The following is an 8,949-nucleotide window of genomic DNA, read 5'->3' as shown; positions in this document are numbered from 1 at the left end:
TAAATTGTACCACATTTTGGATAACATTAACATATTTACAATTAAAATTTTCCCTTTCAAACTTAAAGATCTGTTTCTCCAAAAAATAAGTCTTCTTTCCATCCCTCCTACCGTCTCTTCCCACATATTGTCAATTGCCTCCTTTTCATTCCTTGCTAATATTGCCCCTAAAATCTTCATTTCTTGAACCTCCTTAAACCTAAAAAGCCCCGTTAAAATCTCGGCCCTTCCAAACTTCATATATACAGTTTTTTCTTCATTTATTTTTGCACCTGAACCCTCACAATAAAATGTTGTTTTCTCTATCACTCTTTTAACACTTTCTATATTTTCAACCACAACTGTCGTGTCATCAGCGTATTGAAATATTTTTGTTAACTCTTTTCCCTCTTCCATTTTTATTCCATTTATTCTTTTTTCTCTGTTTATTAAAAGCCCTAAAGGTTCTGCCACCAAAGAGTACAACTGTGCTGACAATGGACACCCTTGTCTTATAGATCTTGAAACTTTAAAAGGTTGAGTTAAAAATCCATTGCATTTTACTTTTGTTAAAATATCCCTGTATAAAATTGAGATCCATTTTATAAAATTATCTCCAAAACCAAATTCTTTTAAAATCGCAAATAAAAACCCATGTTCGACTCTGTCGAACGCCTTTTCAAAGTCCATACTTATAATGTATGCGCTCCTTTCTTTTTCTTTTATATAACCCACTATATCTCTTATGCTGCTTGTAATGTCTGCTATATCCCTCCCCTTTACTCCATATGCTTGGTTGGTTTCTATTATATTTGGCATGACTTTTTTTAACCTATTCGCTAAGACCTTTGCTAAAATTTTTAAATCAGTGTTTAACATTGTAATGGGTCTAAAATTCTTCAGTTCATTTTTGTCTCCCTTTTTCTTGTATATTATTTTCATTAATCCTAGCCCCATTTTTGGGTTTACTCTTTCTTTTTTGAACACTTCTTCATAAATTTCATTTAAAATCCCAACTACCTTTTCTTTAAAAACTTTGTAAAACTCGCTTCCAATACCATCTATTCCAGGGCTTTTCTTCACTCTTAATTGATTTATGGCTTGTTTAATTTCTTCTGTTGTTATTTCGCTTTCACAATCCTTTTTATCCTCCTCACCAACTTTCCTTGCTATTTGTTGTAATAAAATCTTCCGTTTTTCCTCATCTCCTCCCTCTGACTTAAACAATTCCTCATAATATGTTTTCACTTCTTTTAAAATCCTCTCTGTATCTGACACCACTTTCCCATCCTTACTTTTAAGTTCTTTAATTATTTCCGCTTTCCCCCTGCTTTTCTCAAGATTAAAAAAGAATCTGTTACATTTTTCTCCTTCCACCATGTATTTTGCTTTGCTTCTTAACATCGCCCCTTTGCATTTCTCCTCTTCTATTTTTCCCAATGTATTTTCAAATTGAATTACTTTTTGTACATTTACTTCATTTTTATTTAACTCCTCTTTTAATGTTCTCCTTACTTCTTTCTCCTTAGTTCTTTTAACCTTTTGTAACAAATTACAGTAGTTTATTGAATATTTCTTTATCTGATACTTTACGTTTTCCCACCATTGCCTTTTGTCTTCCATATACATCAGATCTTTTTTCCTCTCATCTAATATATTTTCAATCTCTTTTTTAAAACTTTCATTTTTTAAAACATCAGTGTTTAAGATCCACACTCCAGGTCCCTTCGTTTCTCTTTTAAAATCCATCACCATTAAAACCATTTTGTGATCGCTTAAGGTTGTGTCTTTATAAACTATTCTGTCAATAAAACATTCCAGATTTCTAGTACTTAAGAAATAATCTATTCTGGTTTGGCACATAAAATTCCCCACCAACTGTCTTCTTGAAAATTCCTTCTTTTTCTCGTTTCTTTCCCTCCACACATCAATCATATTTTTCTCTTCCATCAACGACTTTAGTTCTTTTCTGCCCCCATCCGTTTTAAAAACCATCCCGTTTGCCATATCCATTTTGCTAAAAACTGTGTTAAAATCCCCTGCAATCACCACCTTCCCCCATTTTTCAATTACATCGGCTAAAACATTAAAATACATTTTCTTTTCTTTTTCTTCATTCGGAGCATGCACGTTCCCTAAAATAAAATTTTCTTCCTCCATCACCATTTCTACAACCATACATTTTCCTTTTTTATCACTATACAAATGCTTTGTCTTGATACCTCTGTCTTTTCTTATTAAAATCGCCATTCCTCCTCCAATTTTTCCTTCTCCGTTATTAAAGAGTAATTCCCCTTCCCATCTTTTTTTAAAATCCTCCATACGATTCTCTTTCCAGTTTGTCTCTTGCAATAAAATCACATCCTCATTTTTACACAGTTCCTTCATCTTTTCAAATTTAAAACCATTCATTAGTCCTCTAGCATTAAAAGTCACAATTTTCAACACCATAAAATAAACTAAAAGCCATAAAGTCCCCATTTTGTCAGCTCATGGCCTCCCCTTCCTTTCCAGTATCTCCACTGTCCTGTTTCTCCTCACATGTTTGTTTTAAAACTTTCCTTTTGGCTTTCTCTAGATTTGGTGTTACCTTAGTTCTTCTTCTTCTTTTATTTGATATTCCCATGGTGCCGCCATCATCAATGTTTTCGCTGTCTCTGTCCACTCTCCCTTCCTCGTTGACCTGCTCCTCTGACTCTTCCAATTCTGTTTGCAAATCCTCCGTCGTCTCCATCAGTGTCTCTGTTTCGTCGTTGTCCTGCATTACTCCAGTCCTTTCGCTTTCATCGTCAATGTCCGTGCCTGCAATACCCTCTCTTTGTGTTCCTCCCGTGTCCTCGCGTGGCTCCTCTTCATTGTCTCCCTCATGCATCTGCCCGCTCTCCTGGTCATCCTCCTGCTGGTCTCCGAACCAGCACTCGCACTTATTTAGTACGAGCCTGCAGTCCGGGCACCTCACTGCATTACAGTCCCGTGCGAAGTGGCCCCTCTCCTCGCACTTGAAACATTTGAAGTCTGGGCAGTCCTTCATCAGGTGTTCAGGGCTCATACACAGCCTACAGGTTCTCACCTGCTGGCTGTGTATCACCCTGAAATACTGAGGCCCCTCTTCTGTCTCCATTCTCGTGCTATAGGGCAGAGAAGCCACCTCTTTTGGGAATCGCACTCTCACAAATCTCGTTCCATCCTCGATGCGGGTGCCCGGATAAAATCTCCGTTTGATCTGGGAGATGGGAGTTACCCCCCATCCCTCCAGCTTTTGTAGAACCACGTCGTCCTCCAGGTAAGCGGGCAGATGCATGAAAGAGACAACAAATTCTTTATTATTCAACTTTTTAATTTCACATGTCTTTCCTTTTATCATCAATCCATCTGCTAGTTTCTCAATATCTTCTTCTTTCTCCAATGTTATTTCATATTCTCTCATCATTTTTGGTCTTACCGCAAGTATAGTCGTCACGTCCATCTTGTCTGTCAGTGCTTGAATAATGTCCTCTGCTTTCCCATCCTGCACTTCAGTCAGATCAATCACTACGGTTGCTTCTTTAGCGTAAATCCGTTTCTGCTCCTTTTTAGGGTAATCCTTTTCTCGTAGTCTTTTATCCAGTCCATTTTCTGTTTGCTGCCTTTTCTCTCGTGCCAAATCCATATTCATAGAAATTAATCCATCCATTAAAAAAAAAAAAAAAAAAAAAAAAAAAAAAAAAGGAACTAACCACCCTCCAGACAGCAAGAATGCTGCTGTTAGGTGGTTTAAAAGTTGACAAAAAACACAAAAAACTAACTTAACGTATTACAACTCACAAAACAAACAAAAATTAAACACAAAATGGAGGAGAGCCTTCCTCTCCCAACTGCTGCCAACCACTTCCTGTTGCTCTCTAGCGCCTCAGGTGGGGGTATGGCCGTAAGCGAGGGTTGCTCCAAAAAGTGGGCTATTTAAAGATCAGCCTCCGTAAAAGCCAGCATATTATATTAATATTGAAGAAAAGGCAAAAGCTTACAGCACCTGGTATTCCCTGGTGGTCTCCCATCCAAGTGTAACAATCGGCCTCATCAGCCGAGTTACAAGACTAAAATGGGGTCAGATTTAACTGTGAGAGATGACTGGTGGTTAAAAGAATGAGACATAAAAGAAGATTGGTTTAAATAGATTTGGTGTATTTACAATGTTCACATAAAAGACTTTAAAACAACACGATAAAACTAGGTAAACTCTGTTAAAAGAATACAGTTCATTTGTCCATACCCTAAAACAGTCCAAGAATCCCAGTGTGTTGATAAGTCCAATGTGAGTGTCCACCAGTGCCTGTACAATCCACAGAAAGTGTAATCCAAAGTTTGCAGGTGGTGAATGGAAAGGTGAGCTCTAAAATTAGCAACTCCTCAATCCAACAGTTTGGTGACTGTCCTTTGTTTGTCATGCTGCTCTCTTATACAGTTATACTTCCTGCTTCCTGTCATGTGCCTAGTCACATGACAGGCCAACCATCCATTTATTAAAGACACACACACTTAAAATGTTAAGAGTAATAAAATGGCCTAAAAACATGTAAAACACTCAAACCTCTATAATACATTTAAATGATTGTAATAAATAGAGCGGTAAAACACGTCTTTCTAAAAGCCAGCATATTATATAAATAGTGAAGAAAAGGCAAAAGCTTACAGCACCTGGTATTCCCAGGCGGTCTCCCATCCAAGTACTAACCAGGCCCGACGCTGCTTAGCTTCCGAGATCAGACGAGATCGGGCGCTCTCAGCGCGGTATGGCCGTAAGTGAGGGCAGCTCCAAAAAGTGGGCTATTTAAAGATCAGCCTCCGTAAAAGCCAGCATATTATATAAATAGTGAAGAAAAGGCAAAAGCTTACAGCACCTGGTATTCCCAGGCGGTCTCCCATCCAAGTACTAACCAGGTCCGACGCTGCTTAGCTTCCGAGATCAGACGAGATCGGGCGCTCTCAGCGCGGTATGGCCGTAAGCGAGGGTTGCTCCAAAAAGTGGGCTATTTAAAGATCAGCCTCCGTAAAAGCCAGCATATTATATTAATATTGAAGAAAAGGCAAAAGCTTACAGCACCTGGTATTCCCTGGTGGTCTCCCATCCAAGTGTAACAATCGGCCTCATCAGCCGAGTTACAAGACTAAAATGGGGTCAGATTTAACTGTGAGAGATGACTGGTGGTTAAAAGAATGAGACATAAAAGAAGATTGGTTTAAATAGATTTGGTGTATTTACAATGTTCACATAAAAGACTTTAAAACAACACGATAAAACTAGGTAAACTCTGTTAAAAGAATACAGTTCATTTGTCCATACCCTAAAACAGTCCAAGAATCCCAGTGTGTTGATAAGTCCAATGTGAGTGTCCACCAGTGCCTGTACAATCCACAGAAAGTGTAATCCAAAGTTTGCAGGTGGTGAATGGAAAGGTGAGCTCTAAAATTAGCAACTCCTCAATCCAACAGTTTGGTGACTGTCCTTTGTTTGTCATGCTGATCTCTTATACAGTTGTACTTCCTGCTTCCTGTCATGTGCCTAGTCACATGACAGGCCAACCATCCATTTATTAAAGACACACACACTTAAAATGTTAAGAGTAATAAAATGGCCTAAAAACATGTAAAACACTCAAACCTCTATAATACATTTAAATGATTGTAATAAATAGAGCGGTAAAACACGTCTTTCTAAAAGCCAGCATATTATATAAATAGTGAAGAAAAGGCAAAAGCTTACAGCACCTGGTATTCCCAGGCGGTCTCCCATCCAAGTACTAACCAGGCCCGACGCTGCTTAGCTTCCGAGATCAGACAAGATCGGGCGCTCTCAGCGCGGTATGGCCGTAAGCTAGGTTTCCTCCAAAAAAGTGGGCTATTTAAAGATCAGCCTCCGTAAAAGCCAGCATATTAAATAAATAGTGAAGAAAAGGCAAAAGCTTACAGCACCTGGTATTCCCTGGCGGTCTCCCATCCAAGTGTAACAATCGGCCTTATCAGCCGAGTTACAAGACTAAAATGGGGTCAGATTTAACTGTGAGAGATGACTAGTGGTTAAAAGAATGAGACATAAAAGAAGATTGGTTTAAAAAGATTTGGTGTATTTACAAGGTTCACATGAAAGACTTTAAAACAACACGATAAAATTAGGTAAACTCTGTTAAAAGAATACAGTTCATTTGTCCATACCCTAAAACAGTCCAAGAATCCCAGTGTGTTGATAAGTCCAATGTGAGTGTCCACCAGTGCATGTACAATCCACAGAAAGTGTAATCCAAAGTTTGCAGGTGGTGAATGGAAAGGTGAGCTCTAAAATTAGCAACTCCTCAATCCAACAGTTTGGTGACTGTCCTTTGTTTGTCATGCTGCTCTCTTATACAGTTGTACTTCCTGCTTCCAACCATCCATTTATTAAAGACACACACACTTAAAATGTTAAGAGTAATAAAATGGCCTAAAAAACATGTAAAACACTTAAAACTCTATAATACATTTAAATGATTGTAATAAATAGAGCGGTAAAACACGTCTTTCTAAAAGCCAGCATATTATATAAATAGTGAAGAAAAGGCAAAAGCTTACAGCACCTGGTATTCCCAGGCGGTCTCCCATCCAAGTACTGACCAGGCCCGACGCTGCTTAGCTTCCGAGATCAGACGAGATCGGGCGCTCTTAGCGCAGTATGGCCGTAAGCGAGGGCTGCTCCAAAAAGTGGGCTATTTAAAGATCAGCCTCCGTAAAAGCCAGCATATTATATAAATAGTGAAGAAAGGGCAAAAGCTTACAGCACCTGGTATTCCCAGGAGGTCTCCCATCCAAGTACTAATCAGGTCCGACGCTGCTTAGCTTCCGAGATCAGACAAGATCGGGCGCTCTCAGCGCGGTATGGCCGTAAGCGAGGGCTGCTCCAAAAAGTGGGCTATTTAAAGATCAGCCTCCGTAAAAGCCAGCATATTATATAAATAGTGAAGAAAAGGCAAAAGCTTACAGCACCTGGTATTCCCTGGCGGTCTCCCATCCAAGTGTAACAATCGGCCTTATCAGCCGAGTTACAAGACTAAAATGGGGTCAGATTTAACTGTGAGAGATGACTGGTGGTTAAAAGAATGAGACATAAAAGAAGATTGGTTTAAATAGATTTGGTGTATTTACAAGGTTCACATGAAAGACTTTAAAACAACACGATAAAACTAGGTAAACTCTGTTAAAAGAATACAGTTCATTTGTCCATACCCTAAAACAGTCCAAGAATCCCAGTGTGTTGATAAGTCCAATGTGAGTGTCCACCAGTGCATGTACAATCCACAGAAAGTGTAATCCAAAGTTTGCAGGTGGTGAATGGAAAGGTGAGCTCTAAAATTAGCAACTCCTCAATCCAACAGTTTGGTGACTGTCCTTTGTTTGTCATGCTGCTCTCTTATACAATTGTACTTCCTGCTTCCAACCATCCATTTATTAAAGACACACACACTTAAAATGTTAAGAGTAATAAAATGGCCTAAAAAACATGTAAAACACTTAAAACTCTATAATACATTTAAATGATTGTAATAAATAGAGCGGTAAAACACGTCTTTCTAAAAGCCAGCATATTATATAAATAGTGAAGAAAAGGCAAAAGCTTACAGCACCTGGTATTCCCAGGCAGTCTCCCATCCAAGTACTAACCAGGCCCGACGCTGCTTAGCTTCCGAGATCAGACGAGATCGGGCGCTCTCAGCGCGGTATGGCCGTAAGCGAGGGCTGCTCCAAAAAGTGGGCTATTTAAAGATCAGCCTCCGTAAAAGCCAGCATATTATATAAATAGTGAAGAAAAGGCAAAAGCTTACAGCACCTGGTATTCCCAGGCTGTCTCCCATCCAAGTACTAACCAGGCCCGACGCTGCTTAGCTTCCGAGATCAGACGAGATCGGGCGCTCTTTTTTTTTTTTTTATTAGAAAAATATTCCATAATATAAATTATATACATTTACAAACATCTTTTAAACATCAGCTCAGAATCATATTCAAAGTTATTTACAATTATTTTAACTTTTAGTTCACTATGACATGTATTACTGAAAACAACATGTAAAGAACAACAATTATTCAGGCAAATCCATTTTCAATCCCTCTCGTGTATACATAATGTAAGGATTATTATACATAAAATTCTTGCAAAACACAGCCTCATTCTCTTCCATTTTAAAATATTCATCAACAGTTCTAAAATATTGTTCCAGTTTTCTTTTATACATTTTCCAGACATCAATGTTTGCACCTTTGATTTTTTACAATGTTTCTCCTTTCCCAAATTGCCTTTCTTGCAACAGATAAAAACAGATTTACAAGCTTTGTTTTACTTCCATTGAAGCCAAATAAAAATATTTTACACCATTCTGACTCCTCCTCAATTTCCTCTGTTCTACTTGTCATCATCCTTTTCATCATTTCTTTTAACTTTTCCATAAAGTTGTTTAATTTAGCACATTTTAAAAACAAGTGCATAATACTTTCATTTTCTAGTTCACATACTTTACATAGTGCGTTATCACTACTACCAATTTGTGCCAATTTTGTTTCAGTAAAAATGACATTGTGTCTGATAAAATAGTCCAAAGATTCAAGGTTTGTGTCTAAGTATTTCCACTTTAAATTTTTCCAGATTCTCTCCTCATCTATTTCCACAAAGATTTTTTTCCAAAATTGTTCCGCAACTGGTCTTTTACACACTTTATTTCTAAAACATATGTAAAAATCTTTTCCAGAACACATTCTTGAAAGTCTTTCTCTTTTCCCTTTAAAAGCACTTTCACATTATCATTGCTTTCATCCTTTTTTTCAATTTTCTCAATCCATTCTTTAGGTATTGCCCTTTTCACTATTTCAAATTGTTTCTCTAGAGTTTCTCTTCTAATATCTTCCCCAATCTCATGCACAGCATCCACAATTACTTGGCTTGGTAAAAAACCCTCTTTAATCTCGTATAAA

The 8,949-nt window shown here is 38.0% G+C and overlaps 6 non-coding genes across 6 annotated transcripts; all 6 read right to left on the bottom strand.

The window, feature by feature from the left end:
• Positions 1–4,641: 4,641 nt before the first annotated feature.
• Positions 4,642–4,760, bottom strand: LOC141295875 (5S ribosomal RNA). Its single transcript, XR_012341152.1, has one exon. It is a non-coding gene; the product is annotated as a 5S ribosomal RNA (ribosomal RNA).
• Positions 4,761–4,844: 84 nt separating this feature from the next.
• On the bottom strand, positions 4,845–4,963 carry LOC141294724 (5S ribosomal RNA). The gene has a single exon (XR_012340970.1). It is a non-coding gene; the product is annotated as a 5S ribosomal RNA (ribosomal RNA).
• A 749-nt stretch (positions 4,964–5,712) lies between these two features.
• On the bottom strand, positions 5,713–5,831 carry LOC141310413 (5S ribosomal RNA). The gene has a single exon (XR_012347963.1). It is a non-coding gene; the product is annotated as a 5S ribosomal RNA (ribosomal RNA).
• A 723-nt stretch (positions 5,832–6,554) lies between these two features.
• LOC141318462 (5S ribosomal RNA) lies at positions 6,555–6,673 on the bottom strand. The gene has a single exon (XR_012352778.1). It is a non-coding gene; the product is annotated as a 5S ribosomal RNA (ribosomal RNA).
• Positions 6,674–6,757: 84 nt separating this feature from the next.
• On the bottom strand, positions 6,758–6,876 carry LOC141317687 (5S ribosomal RNA). Its single transcript, XR_012352050.1, has one exon. It is a non-coding gene; the product is annotated as a 5S ribosomal RNA (ribosomal RNA).
• A 722-nt stretch (positions 6,877–7,598) lies between these two features.
• On the bottom strand, positions 7,599–7,717 carry LOC141296365 (5S ribosomal RNA). Its single transcript, XR_012341241.1, has one exon. It is a non-coding gene; the product is annotated as a 5S ribosomal RNA (ribosomal RNA).
• Positions 7,718–8,949: the final 1,232 nt, after the last annotated feature.

This window comes from Garra rufa, chromosome 1, assembly GCF_049309525.1.
Source record: "Garra rufa chromosome 1, GarRuf1.0, whole genome shotgun sequence".
NCBI classification, from domain to species: domain Eukaryota; kingdom Metazoa; phylum Chordata; class Actinopteri; order Cypriniformes; family Cyprinidae; genus Garra; species Garra rufa.
Note: the sequence above shows the minus strand (reverse complement) of the source record. Positions and strands in the feature narration are given on the sequence as shown.